The following is a 16,147-nucleotide window of genomic DNA, read 5'->3' as shown; positions in this document are numbered from 1 at the left end:
CCTTATGAAGTATAAATTTGAATAAAGTATACAATGTTTTACAGAAGAAATGTAACAGTTCCATCCATTCATTTTCGAACCAGTTTTCCCAATTCAGGGTTGCGGGGGAGCCAGAGCCTAACCCGGCAAGGAACGATGATACACCCTGGACAGGATGTCAGTCTATTGCAGGGCAGATGGACACAAACACAGGCACACACACTCCCGCCCTCCACATTCCTGAGGGTCACAAAACCCACAAAATCACCCATTTCCATACATTTTTACAGGGAGTTGTACTATTCAAATCACAGTTCTCTACATTTATTGATAATATTAAGCAAATGCTTCATAAGATATCATTGCTTGTTTTACAAAGGAAATCTTAGAAACCAGAAAAGAAATAGAACAGTGGTTCTTTGTGATATAAAAATGGCTTAGTATGAAAAAAAATACCTTAAGATCTCAGGCATAGGTTGTATTAAATCTGCCTGTGTATGTGATAAACATACTCAAAGGCTCTTGATTCACAAGCGTATTGTGGCTGTCACAGATGTTTTTTATCTTAAACTGGGACTTATCACTTTAGGATTAGTATTTGCAGCATTGCTTGAAAAGTTATAAATGTGATTAGTCATTTAGCTGTTATCTGACCTTATGGTGGTTGAGCTGGATTTTCTGCAGGAACATGCTGATTTGCACTTAGCCTCGGATCAGGATGTTCTCGCGCAGCGCGTTGCATTTCTCTACTTGCCTTTTTTCGACCCCACGTGGGGAGGTGGGCTCCGGCCGCAGGGGGAATCTGTTACCTCCGGGGGGGGCGCCGGGGAGGAGCCCTGAGGAGAGTTAGCGAGGAGTGGAGGGAGGGTCTTGTGAGATTTAAAGCAGGAGGGCCGAGCCCTTGATAAACATTGCTGGATTTCTGCCTGCCAGCGTTCCTCAGTCCACACCATGGCAGAACCCAGCCCACCAGCTGCTGTGTTGCATATCCACTGCAGGAGGCCCTCCTCCACTGCTTGGTGTCGTTTATACAGGGCCTACAGGCTCGTCAGGAGCTCCAGAGCTTGGATGTCATGCGCTGACACCTCTCTGCACTTGAAGGCTCTTTTTTCACTGTTGTCTTGTGTATTGATTCTCGGGAAAATAATTTACTATGCTTAACTTCTTTTAAATTTACAAAACAAGCCGTGATTGAATTAATCCAATTTCTCCTTTCGACCATAAAATGAGTAATTCATGAAACTCCGGGACTTTTCCAGCACTGGTGTTTGTTCCTTAAGCCAAACTGGTCTGTAGGTTTCACACCAAGTGTGGTTTGAAAGTACAATCTCTTTTATCCAGTTGGCATAAAGTAATTGAGAACTCGTAGTAGGTGGATCCTAACAAAACGTTTGTGTTAAAATCGTAACGATAAAGTTAAAGTACTTTAAATTATTATTATTAATGATATTATATCATGAATTAGTCATGGTTTTATGGAATTAAGGGATTGCACAGCATAATATATAATGCGTTATGACCACTTAAAATGGTGGTTTTGAGTAAATTTGAGGTAGGCAGTGAGTCAGCCAGGTAAGTCTGATTTTAAATGCATAGTGTACATGTTTGTAAGAAAACGTTTTTTTTCCTTTGTTATTCATTATAGACAGTGAATATAGGTGGCTGTGACACCTAAAGTTTTTTTTTAAAGTTTAAGGTGATTAATTTGACAAATCAAAGTTCTGGGCTGGTGAGTCCAGGTGCTCATTCAAGATGGCTTAGAAATGAGAAGAAATCATTCGCCCATCTAATTCATGTGAAACTCTCATCCAGCCTTTTCTTGAATGAAACCAGAAGAGCTTCAGCTTCAACGACATGGCTGAAAAGAAAATACCATGTGAAGTGTCAAAGAACTGCAAACCTTTATGTATATTATTATTGTTTTTTTACTGTAAATACAATTACAGATACCATATGGTATTATAGCTGTGTGATAAATATCCACACAAGGAAAATGTTTATTTTTTTAACAAAGTATTTTAATTTATGAACAAAAAACACGTCTGTGTTTATGTCTTAAACAGCATAACTTTTGACATTCTTAACTTCCAAAATTTAAGGGTTTTACTTTTAAAACACATTACAGTCTGTAATCTTCCAAAGATGTTTCTGCTTGAGAAGCTGTCTCACCTGTGAGCAGCAAGGACTCAAAGCATTTTGTTTAAATAAATTTGGGTCAATATCATTAATATCGTAACAATGGAAAAATAGAATATCTATAAGCTGAAAAATCTGTAGCTCTAAAGGAATGAGCTGCTTCATCATAATCTTGTCCACCAGGTTTTTCTGTTCTGGGATGTTGCATTCCTTGTGCAGCCAGACAGCTACATTCATAGGGGCAGCAGAACCTGAAAGGTCAACTCCTTGAGGGCAGTAAATACTTCCCTAAACAACACACCATGGCAACAGCAAACACACGCACCACCCTTTTAATCTCTTGCCATACCAGGACAGCAGCAAGGAGGAAGTGGATGACCTCACCAGGAAGTGAATGTCTCTATGTTTGCATAATCAGCTGCACCTGTGTTCGGACAGCCTGCTCTTGGGCTGCAGATCCAACAGGGCCCCTGTTACCGACAGGCAGCACAACTTCACGGTGTCTTTATGCACCAGATCTTGTCCCACTTCCAATTCCCAATCCCCTCGGAGGCTGGAAAAGGTCCTCCTCCTACCTGCAGAGGAGGAGGAGGCACAGTCTGTCGGTGTAGTGTGCAGGGCGGGGCCACAACGATAGAGAGAGATTGTAAGACTCGGAGGTGTGCATTCCCAGCTGCTTTCTGCCACGGGGAAGGAGCACAGGAATACTGCATTCTGGCAGGAGCCAGTGGACTATGAAGAGGGGCAAACAAGGGAAACTGCTGCTTTTACTCCACAGCCCAAGCCTGGGATTTATCCCATACCTGGGTCACACTAACATATAGATCACTCATTCGTCTGACGTTCTTTAAATCCCGACACAAGGACGCTGTTTGGACAGCCTGCTCTTAGCAAAGAACCTCGCAACGTGTTAAAGTTTCACCCAGGCAAGTAAGTTCCATTCCTTAACTCTCTGCAGTGCCTCTGTTGAGTTGGTGCTCTTGGAGCTGTGATCTCTCAGCTGACTTTTAGATTTAACTTTGCAGACTCCAAAAAACAGCCATCAGGCTTTATATTTTTTTTCCTGCTGATATAGGCTATGTTTCATGTAAGACTGTCATGTTTTACTATTTTATAAGCGATTTGATGGCTTGAGTTTTTTTTCATATTAATAGTGTTTCTTTTTTATGAAGAGGGTAACTGTATATTTGTTTAGAGTAGAGAATAGATAAATGTCCTCTGAAGACTTTTACTGATAGTGGTAAATAATTGTATTAACCATAGTTTTTGTAAATCAGTAACTAAAACTTTAGCCTCCAGAATGTTTCCTAAGTTAACTATGTGTCACTGATTAGATTTTTAAAACAGTATATGCCAGCGCAAGTGGAATTTGTAAAAATGTATATAACAGAAGTATTTATATTTAAAAAAGAACTTTTGTAAAGAGCAGCATCTTTCAATTTTAAAACAAAAGGCAACTATCCTGAAAGACAAAACAACTTTGATTTTTCTTTTCATTAACTGACAGCCATACTCAGCTTCTTCTCCTTCTGATATGACTGCTAGAATGCTGATAAACCAATGCACTGTTGTATTAAGAAAGCGGCTTTTATGAGCCTGACAGAAGGCACCTTATATGCTGTTTATATCCAGCCTAGATGAGACCATGTTCTTAACCTATGAAACATGTATGAAAGCCAATTCTGTATGAACATCTGTATTCAAACTTTGCTTTTGCTGGAATTGTTCTCTGTTGTTCATTGCTCGACTTTTAATACTTGGCAATGTTACTGATGACATTTATTTCTCAGAACATATATTTAGTTATAAAACTATAAGATCAGAAAGGGCTCAAACATTGAAAATCAGCTTATAAACATGTTTATTAGTGTTTACAGTAGAAAAGCTGAAAATGATTTTGAATATCTTGAAAATTATACAGTTTTCTGAAGGGGTTTTCATTTTTGAAGTTATGCAAAGCAATCTGGGCTCCTACAACTGATAGTGTAATTGAGCAGTATTTAAACTGTTACGTAGATGTAAGATGAAAAATGCTAATCAGCAGGAGATTAAAAATTATATGAGAAGCAGGTCAAAAAGTGTTTGTTTTATGTGTTGTACATCATTGAATTTCACATTATTGGAGTGCAGTCAGCAGAGCCAGTTGACTTGAGCTCATGGTTATTATTTCCAGCAACATTCACAATGTATCAATAAGCATTTCATAAGACCTCTAGAAAGGAGGAGAAGGAGAGAGTAGGAGGTTAGTACTGGACACAGTATGTCCAGTGTGGAATCCTCCTTGGAGATGTTATTGCAGAGTCAGGGACACTGAAGACACTCAGACCCTTGGTTCCTCCTTCCTTCATGCTGCACGTCTGCACAGCTGGAAATATGCTGCAGAGAGCGCAAGTCATGACTTCTGTTTTCAGGTGAAAAAAGCATATAATATAACAACACATTAATTATTTAGTGCAACTAAAAATTCAGTACTAAAGAGTGTTAAAAAACTAAAAACTTCATAGAGTTCACCTCGCTCCTAACTTCATAGAGTTCACCTTGCCCCTACCTTTAACCCACATAAAGATGGTGAGGCTGCACAACAATGATTACCCAAATAACATGAACTGCAATTTTAAGAGAAAAAGGAACAAATAAAAAAATGTTTACTCTTTTAATGTCATCCTTTGACACTGTTAGGATTTCTGATGCTAGGTTTGGACAATAAAGAACATTTATGTCTTGCTGTGAGAAAGTTTTAAAGTTAAATTTGTTGAGCTGCCTTGTTCAACACCTGTTTTTTGGAATCTGGCAAACTTTTTTTACCCAATAAAAATCGGGATTCCTGGGGTCTCGGCTGGCACTTTGGCGAGACTGGGAGACAGCCCTCACAGCTTGAAAGCCTCTGATCTCCACAGAGCGCACAACTGGAAGTGAAAGAGCGATGCACTGAGTAATGGGTTAGCCTCATCTTGCACTCGCTCTGGCGTCTTTCTCTTTTTCCCACAACAGCGCCCGACAGCTTAAGTGCTGATGCAGAAAGCCTTGTCAATTCCTCCCCTGAGCCTTGCATATCTTTTTAATTATTAAGAGGCAATTGTTGTGGTTTTCCATGGAGGCCAGCTCCACATGTGTTTTGGCACGGCGATGTGTCTTCAGATATTTTGTGCTCAGTGCTGACTGATTCTGCACCTCTCTCATCGACATTCCATGCAGATGAGTTTTACTACAGGAGAGAAGCACAAGCTTGTCTTCCTGTCCAGAATCGGGGTTGGAATGCGTAGATAACAGGTCGGGCATTTCCCTCACCTCAGGTGTGTAGTCGTTTTGTTTTTATTTCCCTTTTTACGTCTCTTCTGTGTCACGGCAATGGCTGCTAAAGGAAGTTTCGATGAAAGGCATAGTCTCAAAAAGCTCTCCTTGCAGGAGGAACACCACAGGGCATGTTTTCTGAGCAAGAAAAAAGAATGAAAAGGGAGGGACATCACTGGCAGCTTTCAGACTCGAGGGATCTCATCCACTGTCACAAGCAGCACTGTTTCTCAAGATGTGTAAATAGTAACAGAACATTGTTGCTTTAGTAGTAACAGGCCACTGGCATTACAGAATGTTCAGAATTAAAACAAGTTGTCACAAGATATTTTGCAAGAATGCTTCTAACATTTAATTTCTTTCTTGGTTAGTTTTGAACAAGGGATAAGCTGATGAGAAAAAAACTTAATCAAAAGTCACTTGTTTCTTTTACTGTCAAAAGTTGATAAAATGTATTTATCCTAATATTTTTAGAACTCTCTGGACCTAATTGATGGTGTTGCATTTACAGGCTGCTCGAGGCTGATCATTCTTAGGACCTTTGCTTCCGCAGTTGACACTGAACTCAGAATCCCGTGCGACTGTCTTCTAGGTCACACCACCTAAGAATGTGACACGGAAAAGGAAGTTTTTTTTTCAATTAATGAATGAAAAAGCATTTAAACTCCTTACTTGTTCTGCTAAGGCTGCAATCTGGAATGCTTATTTGGCCACAGATGAAATGATAGCTGTCACTACGCTGCAGGTGGTCCTGAGAGCATTTCAACTGCAACAAAGACTTAGATGATTGACACCTGCCCAGGAGCAGTTTTAAACGTAGCTAATGCATTTGACCCTGATCAGAAAGGAAAGGCACTGTTAATGAATCTGTTGTTTTACCAGAGCAGTTCGTAGTACTGTAAATGGGGATAATATAATAATTGCTTACACTTATATAGCGCTTTTCTGGACACGCCACTCAAAGCACATTACAGGTAATGGGGACTCCCCTCCACCACCACCAATGTGCAGCCCCACCTGGATAATGCGACAGCAGCCATAGTGCACCAGAACGCTCACCACACATCAGCTATCAGTGGGGAGGAGAACAGAGTAATGTAGCCAATTCATAGAGGGGGATTATTAGGAGGCCATGATTGGTAAGGGCCAATGGGAAATTTGGCCAGGAGGCCGGGGTTACACCCCTACTCTTTCCGAGAAATGCCCTGGGATTTTTAATGACCACAGAGAGTCAGGACCTCGGTTTTACATCTCATTCGAAGGACGGCACCTGTTTACAGTATAGTGTCCCCGTCACTATACTGGGGCATAAGGACCCACGTGGACCGCAGGGTGAGTGCCCCCTGCTGGCCCCACTAACACCTCTTCCAGCAGCAACCTTAGTTTTTCCCCAGGAGGTCTCCCATCCAGGTACAGGTACCTTCAAACCTGCGAAAATAGAAGTCATGCAAACAATTTCTTTTTTGTTTTTGAAACTGAGAAACTCTCTTATCCTCCCTTCCATGCTTTTTATATTGGAAGCTTTTTCCTCTTTCTGCTGGTATAATAATTATCATTTTCTGACCACTTATTCCTGGTGAGGGTTGTGGTGGTAACAGGCTTAGCAGGGCAGACCAGAGTTCCCTTTCCAGAGCAACAGTCTCCAGCTCCTCCTGGATACCCACAAATGAAACCTCTGCAAGCTACCCCTGATGGTTTACGCAGTCTTCCTGCAGTTTTGGAATGAAAGTCAAGAGGCTAGAGGTCACAGCACTGCACTGGAATGTGAACCATAGGGCAGAGGCCCAGAGGAACAATTTGCACACATGCCACCTGCGGCAGAACTGGTTTCAAGCACAGAGAAAGCCACTGCAACAATAAAGCAATGATCTTTGTATTGGTCTTCAACCCTAAGGGTGGTGGAAGTCTGGAACAAGCTACCCAGTCATATTGTTGAAGCCAATACCCTGTCTTTCCCTCAAAAAAAACAACTGGGTGAGATCCTTGGATCCATGGGCTACTAACTACTAAACATGCTATATGGGCCAAATTGCCTCGCCTCATGTGTAACCATTCCTATGTTCTTATTTTTTTTCTTGTATATCAGGGTACCCAAACTCCTGCCATGGGTGTCTGCAGGCTTTCATTGTGCCCAAGCTCTCAACTCCCTTATTTGTTTATGTGTGATCTAATTATTGCATCAACTGGGCCAGTTCAGCTCCTTTCTCCCATTCTGTAGGCACAGGAGGTACTGTATAAAGATCCAAAAGACCTGCAGCTCCACAGTCCTCCAAGACTGGCCTTGTGCTCCTTTTCTCTGGATTACAGTGCCATAGTACAGTTTGACCCTGATCTTGAAAAAGAGATCTTGATCTCTGACATTTTCTTGCTTTAACCAAGCAGATTTTGTGCTTGGGGGTGTACTATGATGTTTTGTTGTGAGCATGTTGAACTGGTTGTGTCAGGAAAGATTTAGACTAGTAGTATTACAATTTCCTCCCGGGATCGATAAAGTATTTATCTAATCATTACGAAAATATGTAACAGCACAGTTGAACAGGAGTAGCAGTGCGTTGTCATCTGACCCGACTCACTGTTACACATTAAAAACTACAAGAGTGACAGTTTATGAAACATTCAGACCAGCCCTGGTAGTAGTTAAAGCTGTTGTCTAGGCTCTTAACAAGCTCCAGGAATCTCTCAGCATGAGGTGGTGTTCCCCTCCCTGTTGGGCCAAGTGTGAAATGTGCCTCACATGGTTTATGCCAGCTCTCTGGAGGGGCATTGTATTAACTCTTAAAACATTTAAATTAAAATATTGCTCATTTTGCTTCTATGAAGGACCTGTTAAGTTTTTCCGGATGGAGGAGCTCCGCTAATGTGTGTGAGGAACAGCCAGATATTGTCCCTACTGACTCATTTGTTTGCTGAATGACAATTTGCCTTGACGTAAAAGATCTTGTATCCTGCCTCAGGAGGCAAGGTAAACACCATGTGTTCAATGGGAACTGTTGGTGGAATACGTTTTACAACCTTTTGAAAGGTTTTAATGTCCATGTTGACTTATGGTTGTGCTTCTTAACCATCTACCAGTTATGGAGAATCGCTTATTCCTGGGAGGGTGTCATAGTCCTGGAAGTCCAGGGCACAAGGATGGATTCGCGCACAGACTTTACACAATCGAACCCAGGACCCAAGGGCTGTGGGGAAGCAGAGCTCCTCTCCATGCCACAGTTTTGCCCCCAGTAGAGTAACAATTAAGAAAAATAAATCCTACTATATTTTTGTGAAGAAATTGTATAAGTTATGTGATCACAATTATTGGTGATTGGGTAGTAAATTGCTCTCATCCACCGGCACTCTACATTCTACACTAGAAGTGTTAGTCCTCAGCAAAGCCATTTACATGTTATCTGAATAAAGGCTGGATAGCCAGCCCCACCTATGTTTCAATTCATACCACATCTAACTAAATGACAATGACATGACAATGACTTGTATGAGGCACATTGATCTGAGTGGCTATTCAGTTTTTGTTATTTTTTCTGTCAAAAAGCAAGATTTGATACCTCAGCACACGGTTGAAGGAAGTGGACTTTCCTGGTCTGCAGCTGCTCAGGATTGCCAATTTAAGCACATCATTCAAAAAGGCTGATTAAGAGACTACAGGTGAAAATTGCATGTGCCGAAAGAGATTATTTTACTTCACTCTTTCTGCTCTAGCAAGATATAGCATTACAGACTGTCTTTTGACAATAAAATCTTGGTGTTTGTGAAGGCAGTATTGAAAGATAATATTTTAAAAAAGTTTTAAAAGGAACAAAATTGATCAATTAAGACATGACTGTCCATTAGTAGATTTCTTTGGTGATTGTTTTCTTGTTTTTTAGTGAAAAGCTAGGTGTTAAACTTTGACAATACTCTGCACAGTAGTTTAAGAATGGCTATAATTGTGTTTGCTTTAATATATGGAGGGTGTAGGATGCTGTCCAAGGACATTTAAGTGTTATGATTGATGATTTTGTGCATTACTCCATTAATGTTGGTAGTGTTCTGTTTTTGTGTGTATTATTGTTAAGTTAAGAACTGAATATTTAATGGCTTAATAACTGAGTATTGAGTTGGATTGACTCAATCAGGTTAGCCTGTCCTTACAGAGTAATGGCAAAAATATGTTTTTAAAAATTAATTGGGAAGCTATCTCACCTGTGGGACTTTTACACAGGCGGGCACAATACAGTTCCCCTTGCCCTGTCTGTTTCTGGGGGTTCAGTTAGCTTCTTACCAGTTTGTTGGCTTCATACTGTACATGCCATGACTTTTCTCTGGCTGGGAAAGAACTTTCCTCCATGACTCCAGCCATATTCTTCCACCTTGAGAGAATGATCTCGGAAGGGGATTAGTTATTGCTGCAGCTCGGCTGCTTGGAAGAATCATCCAACGTCCAAGAAAAAGTAGTAAATGTCAGTTTAATGCAATAAATGTCCTTTAGCAATGTTAAGGGAAGTGAAATTTGTTGTGATGTAGTGTCTTCTGCCATTTCAGTGACAGAAGTTGAATCCTCCAAAATCAAGCTCTTCACTGAGATGTCTGCTGGTAGGCAGGTAATTTTACCTCAGAGCTCTTTGTAGATCTGAGCTGTGAGCTCACCCCTGTGCCATTTAAATTGTTTTGCATTTATGAAGTTTTGCCTGGGATGCAAACAGGCACAATGCTGGCTGTGCAGGTTGTAATGGTTTCAGAAAAGTGGAAATAAGCGTCACTGTTCCAGACAGAGCTGGTCACGGTTTTATTTGAAAACTTTCCCTGTACTGATTCATCTTCTGGCAATAATTTGTGACAGTAGAGTGTTTGACGCACGCCTGTTCTTTACATGACAACCTGATAATCCTATGTAAATAAAAGCTGAACATTGTAAGTGAGAAAATATACAGATCTTCAAAAAGTTGTTCCCAAAGCAACATGAGCCTAAATGGTGACCTGCATGCATATCGTCTCTGCAAATACAGTATAAACCTGTTTCTTCGAATTTTGTATGTTGCGAAGTAAGAGGTTAAGAATCATGTGAATACAGTGCAGAACAACATGAGTAAGTCCTGATGAATTTGTGTCCAATTGTTTTATCAAAGCGTAACGTTTCGTGTGGCACTCCTCTTGTAAACAAACATCCTTGGTTTCATGACTAAATTATTTTGCAGTATGTGACTTCTTTCTTGCTAGTAACCGCGGTGACGGGCTGAATGACTGTGCATGCTCCTCTCGTCAAGTCATTTTTTCCAGGCCCACTGTTTATTTTTTGCCAAAGATGTGCAGTACTTGCCCTGTTCTTTAGCATTGATATTACCTGCCAGACGTGAATATGTCATCCTCCCTAGGTGAACAATACAAGTCCGTCTTGATAAATTGGCGCTTCGTAACGGTAGAGAAGGGGAGGCTGTCATTTTAATCAATTTAATTTAAAGGTCCTGGAGGGTACCTGCTCCTACTGCCAGAGGACCTGCTTTCATTACACTCCAGAACTAGTCTGAAATGCTGTTGTATTTTTATACAGTTAGACTATGGTTCTTTGCTCAATTTATTTTGGAAGCAAGGTGTACTGCTCCACAAGACAACACTCTGGGCAGCCCTACAGTTTTTTGTCCTTGCGGCAGGGTGCATGTTGCGTGAGGGAGTCACAGCAGTGCTTAAACTCAACTAGGGGTGTCGCCTGGTTAACCTTCCATAAAGTGATTTACCCCAGTCTTCAAAAATAAAACTAGTTCACCCATTACCTGGAAAGATAATAAAACATTAATTACCACTACAGGGAATTACGTGCAATAAGGCCAATGCGCTTCTGTCTCTCTACCAGGAAATGTGTTGACTTGGAGCTAGTCCACACATAGCCGGGTTGATCTTTGCTTGCTGTGAATGAGATTCCTCATGTGCTGTCGCACAACCTGGCCACACTGCCTGGGTGGGGTGTGGTTTTATCTGCTTGCCATGCAGGAGTGGTACCCTGTGACGTACTCAGGAACCGCGTGGTCGCAGTGTTGTCAGCAAGAGCCACGTCCCTCCCCTAGTCAGCGCTGCTGCCGGGGCCTTGGGACTGGCAGGGCGAGTGAGAACCGCTGGAGCACTCGGTTTTGTTTTGGAGTAAAGCACGCACAGTGCGCTGTGCTGATCCCAGAGTTGCACCAGGAATAATAATAGTTGATTACCGAGAGCCCATGACCAGCTGAGAATTGGGGACTAGCTGCTTCTTCTCACTGGGTTGAAGATTAACTAAACCCAGCTTGTGTAACCAGGTTAAAGGAACTGCACAGACGCTTGAAATCCCCCTAAAAGCGGGCTTTCAGCAACTTGGTTTCTTTAAGTATTACAAAAGCAGTAAGGTGCCAAAATGTAAAACTCTAAAAAGACAATGTTTAAACTGAAGTTTAAATCACTCGTGTTACTGTTGTTGAGTTGCTTTCCCATTGGTAATTGTCTGTGAGTGCCCAGAGATCTTTGCTTTGGATGATGGTATGTTTCTCACAATGCATTAATTATGAACATGCATTAATTACCATGGCTGCTATAGGCTCCTTGCTGTTTAAATGCATATTTTTGTCTCCGTGTGAATGTATTTTACATACTATTTAGTAGTTTCATTTGTTTTCAAATTCTTCATGTTTTAGGGGTGTTGCAGCCTCTGGATTCTTCTTTCTCAGTGATTTTTTGCACCACACCCTCCTCGACAGACACCTCTTTTTAAGTCCTGACAGGGAGGCGGAGAAGAATACTGTCTCTTAAAGCCTCTTGAGGGTTTTCTTTCTGAAAGAGAGAGAGCATGACAAATGCAGTGGGATGAGAATGAATAGGGATTCTAACATATATACCTGTAATAAGATATTTAGCAAGCAAACTATATCGCAGGAAACGTTGTGGAATTTAAAACCCCTGTTTGGACATTTCCTTACTGGTCGAACTGAGCTTTTAAAGATGTAACTGAGTTTTTCCTTGCCTGCCTCAGATAGTTTTTAAGTAGAAAAGAGTTTTTTGTCTGGAGTTAAGGAGGAAACAAATGAAAGGATGTTATTATCTGACATAATTTACATACTTGTTTGCTGTCTTAGCTGTGTCACTCTTGAGTGTTATTTTCCTCAGCTATATGCCAGGTTGATGCCAAACCCTTCAGGGACTGTGTTCATATTATGATAGACAGGTAGAGAACATAGAAAAAAAGTTTGGAAATATACAGTCCATGTCTTAAACTTTATATAGCTAAATGTGGAAATGGGGACACAGACGATTCCAAGGAAAAAAAATTAATCATATTCAAGTTTGTACTTGTAGATGAGTGCATTAATGTGTCAGCTCTTATTAATGTTATGTTTTTTTATATGATCATTACTGTGTTAGGCTACAGCACAAGGCTTAATTATTTGGGTTTGCTGATCTGATAGACTTCAGATGCATGAATTATTCAAAATAGCTGACTTAAGAGACATTCAGGAGATAGGGCTTTATCGGTAGTGCTCACAGGCTCATGCACCACTCCTGAAAAACTGAATGAAGCCTTTTGTTACATGTGAGATAATGTGATCTTGAAAAGGCTGTGCAGCATGAACAAAGCAAAGAGGATGTGCTGTCAGCAAAGACAGATGTCAAGAAAAGAGGCTGTAATTTATAGTGATGGTTTTAAAACACAGATTACACCAGTGGTGCTGTGTAACCACTTTTTAGATGAAACCAAGGTCCTTCATTAATTCTAAAGGTCAATGCTGTATTTTTGTTGTCTGTTTGGGATCTTGATGTTTTTATTTTGTACGCATGAAAACTCACATTTTAGCAGCAGGAATGCAAACAAAATTCAAATTCTATTTGGCTGCAGAGGTTGACTAATTGATTTTTCAGAATTAATTCCCTATCATTATCCTTGAGTAAACCACAGCAGGAATGTATAGGTTAGTTTACTTGCTTAGTTTAAGTAGGCAATTTCCTTGTACAAAGACCCCACCTTTCTGATCTCATTGCTGTAGCACAATTGAGCCACTGAACAGATTCTGGCAAGGCTGTTGTGCAGAAAAGCTACATTATCCTCATGTGTATGTGGTGGAGAAGCATATCAACCACTAAGGAACCTTTCTTTCCCTGTAATAGTTTTTTGGGTGAGACAGACAGAGGGCTATAGGTTTGATTCTGGAGGGATAATCCTATTTGCAGTTGGTGTAATAGAGCTGCTTGAGTGCAGCTACATTATTAAACACCCTTCTGCTAAACTATGATCAAAACGTTCAACAGGCTCTTTCCTTGTTGGCATAAAATGCCAGTTCAACCAGTGTAATATGCAGAAACTCAGCTGAGTCAGACTCCAGGTATATAATTACAGGAAGTCACCCAGTTGCACAAGTCAGCACGAGAAGAAGAATCAGGCCTATATTTAGGCAGGAGAATGTGGAGAGTAATTGAGGAGGATCTGCTAAGCTTGGAGACCAGTGTCTCTCTGCCAAGGAAACAAAGTTCACCTGTATCAGGATTTAAGAATCTATGATTTCACAGGCCTCTGAGTAAACCCCAGAGCAAACTGTGAGTAAACAAGGAGGATGGATAAAGAGATAGATAAGACTTTATTGATCCCGAAGGGAAATTGATTAACACAGAGTTAACAAAGATGAAAAAGCAGACATGAGAGAAAACTGATCGAAACCAAAGGAACCTTTATTGTTTAATTGTCATGAAAATATTCAAGCCAAAAACCTTAAAAAGCTAGGTGTTTTGGTAATCTATACATTTATTCTCTGTGTGGCATGGTGTTTTTCACCAGAATTGTTTGCAAATGTGCTGTCTTTGTGCTATTAAGACAAAATATTTTGTACCAATGTTCATTTACAGGCCAGAAACCATTCAATTAGAAAAACTGTAGTGGTGTCTGTATTTGTTGGATTCTGTCCAAGTTTTCAACCAATATTTTGTAACAAGGAAAAATAAATAGGACTGTGCTTTTGCAACCCCTTTAAGTTAATATTTAACCTGGTAAATCTTGATTTATACTGACGGTGAAGAAATAAGCAGTGTATTCTGAATATTTTTTTTCATCATCATTAACTAAAACATTCTGTTTTTGAGGTGTGTGACACATTCTGAAATATATTTGCTTTAATTCCATCTGTTTGCCCAGGAGAGTTTCAACTGTGCAGCGTTCCAGATCACTCTCAGGTGGTGATGTAATGGTAACCTAAGCCCAGGAGCTTGCTTGCTATTATCCTCGTGTGTTCAAGGAAGAATATCACATTGCGTATGAAAGCCCTGACTACGGGGGCCATTGATATTCTGCCTAGTGTCAGTTTACTTCCTGTACAGGGCTGCTTTTATCCTGGTTTCAAAGCAGTAATCTCACAAAGGTTTTGTAGTAAAAGGCAGGAGAATTTGAGTTTCAAGGCTTTTACTTTGTGCTCCTTGCACTCAGCTGCAAGGTTTAGAGCAGAGAACTCTGACCACAATGAAATTTTGGGTGCTACATTTAAAGGCTATATCAAATTCTTCTTTCAAATCTATATGAGAAACTGTTCAGAAGGTTTGCATGGCAAATATTTTATACCCAGATACGCAGAGGTCAAATGACATTTATTTTTATTAAGTGCAAAAAGGTCTTAACCTTTCACAAAATTGAGCATCTAGCTGTAATTGCCAAGAAGTCATCCCTTATTGTTTGCTGTAGGTAATATCTTTACACTTATATAGCGCTTTTCTGGACACTCCACTTAAAGCATTTTACAGGTATAGGGATTCCCTCCACTACCACCAATGTGCAGCCCCACCTGGATGATGCGCCATAACGCTCCCCACGCACCAGCTCTCAGTTGGGAGGAGAGCAGAGTGATGAAGCCAGTTCAGAGATGGGGAATATTAGGAGGCCAAGACTGGTAAAGATAAGAGGGAAATTTGGCCAGGAAACCGAGGTTACAGCCCTACTCTTTTTGAGAAATGCCCTGGAATTTTTAATGAGCATGGACAGTTAGGACCTCGGTTTTATGTCTGATGGCAACATTTTTCTTGTATAGTGTCCCTATCATTAGGACCCACACAGACTGTAGGGTGAGTGCCCCCTACTGGCCCCTCTAACACCTCTTCCAGCAGCAACCTTTGCAGCAATGGAGTCTCCCATTCAGGTACTGGCCAGGCTCATACCTGCTGAGCTTCAGTGAGCTGCCAGCTGTGAGTTGCAGTGTGATATAGCTGCTGGTAAATAAGTGGCAGTAAACCAAAAGTCTCATGAAAGCTAAGAAATAGTAACATCCTGTCGCAAACTTCACAAAAACTGCATGGCCACAAAAGCCCCTTTTCCAGCTGTTTTTATTAGTAATTATTAATTTCTGAGTATTAATGTCCAAAGGCTTAGAACATTTTAAATGTGATTTGTTAAGATGGTGGCTTGTTAAATTCATAAATCAATTGGAACATAAATCTGTACATCCTTTTACCCTCTAGATTCACATTTGTCCTTGTTGAAGACATTATTTGCTTAATGGGTAAAAATTTGGCAAGCATTCTCCTTTTCCATCAATAGGAGTTTTTGACCTATAAAAGGTGCAAGTTCGGGGCTCTCCAGGCCCCAGCTCCTGCATGTCCAGGAGGAAATAAAGACCCCAGAGTGCACAGACTGCTACTGGGAACCAGCAGGCTTAGTGTGACCAGTGAGGAGGACTTGAAGTTCACAGTGGATCTAGATTTCTGATCAAAAATAAGAACAGAAGCACATCAAGTAGGGTAAACATTAAGGGACAAATGGAGTTTAAAA

The 16,147-nt window shown here is 40.7% G+C and overlaps 1 protein-coding gene across 6 annotated transcripts in view; it reads left to right on the top strand.

Annotated features, from left to right (window-relative positions):
* Nucleotides 1–16,147, top strand: part of LOC148819335 (ras association domain-containing protein 8-like) — a 55,785-nt gene that overhangs the window by 19,487 nt on the left and 20,151 nt on the right. For 2 of the 6 annotated variants that reach the window (XM_088935125.1, XM_088935130.1), the window contains exon 1: nt 2,774–3,045. The exons of 2 other annotated variants lie outside the window; for them this stretch is intronic. The gene's annotated coding sequence lies outside the window, so the exon portion shown is untranslated. Of the gene's footprint in view, nt 1–2,773; nt 3,046–16,147 lie in introns of those variants that run through there. 2 more of the 6 variants (XM_088935126.1, XM_088935129.1) reach the window with 2 other exon arrangements.

Source organism: Atractosteus spatula, chromosome 16, assembly GCF_055471065.1.
Source record: "Atractosteus spatula isolate fAtrSpa1 chromosome 16, fAtrSpa1.hap1, whole genome shotgun sequence".
Classification (NCBI taxonomy): Eukaryota; Metazoa; Chordata; class Actinopteri; order Semionotiformes; family Lepisosteidae; genus Atractosteus; species Atractosteus spatula.
This window is presented reverse-complemented; position numbering and strand designations above follow the sequence as displayed.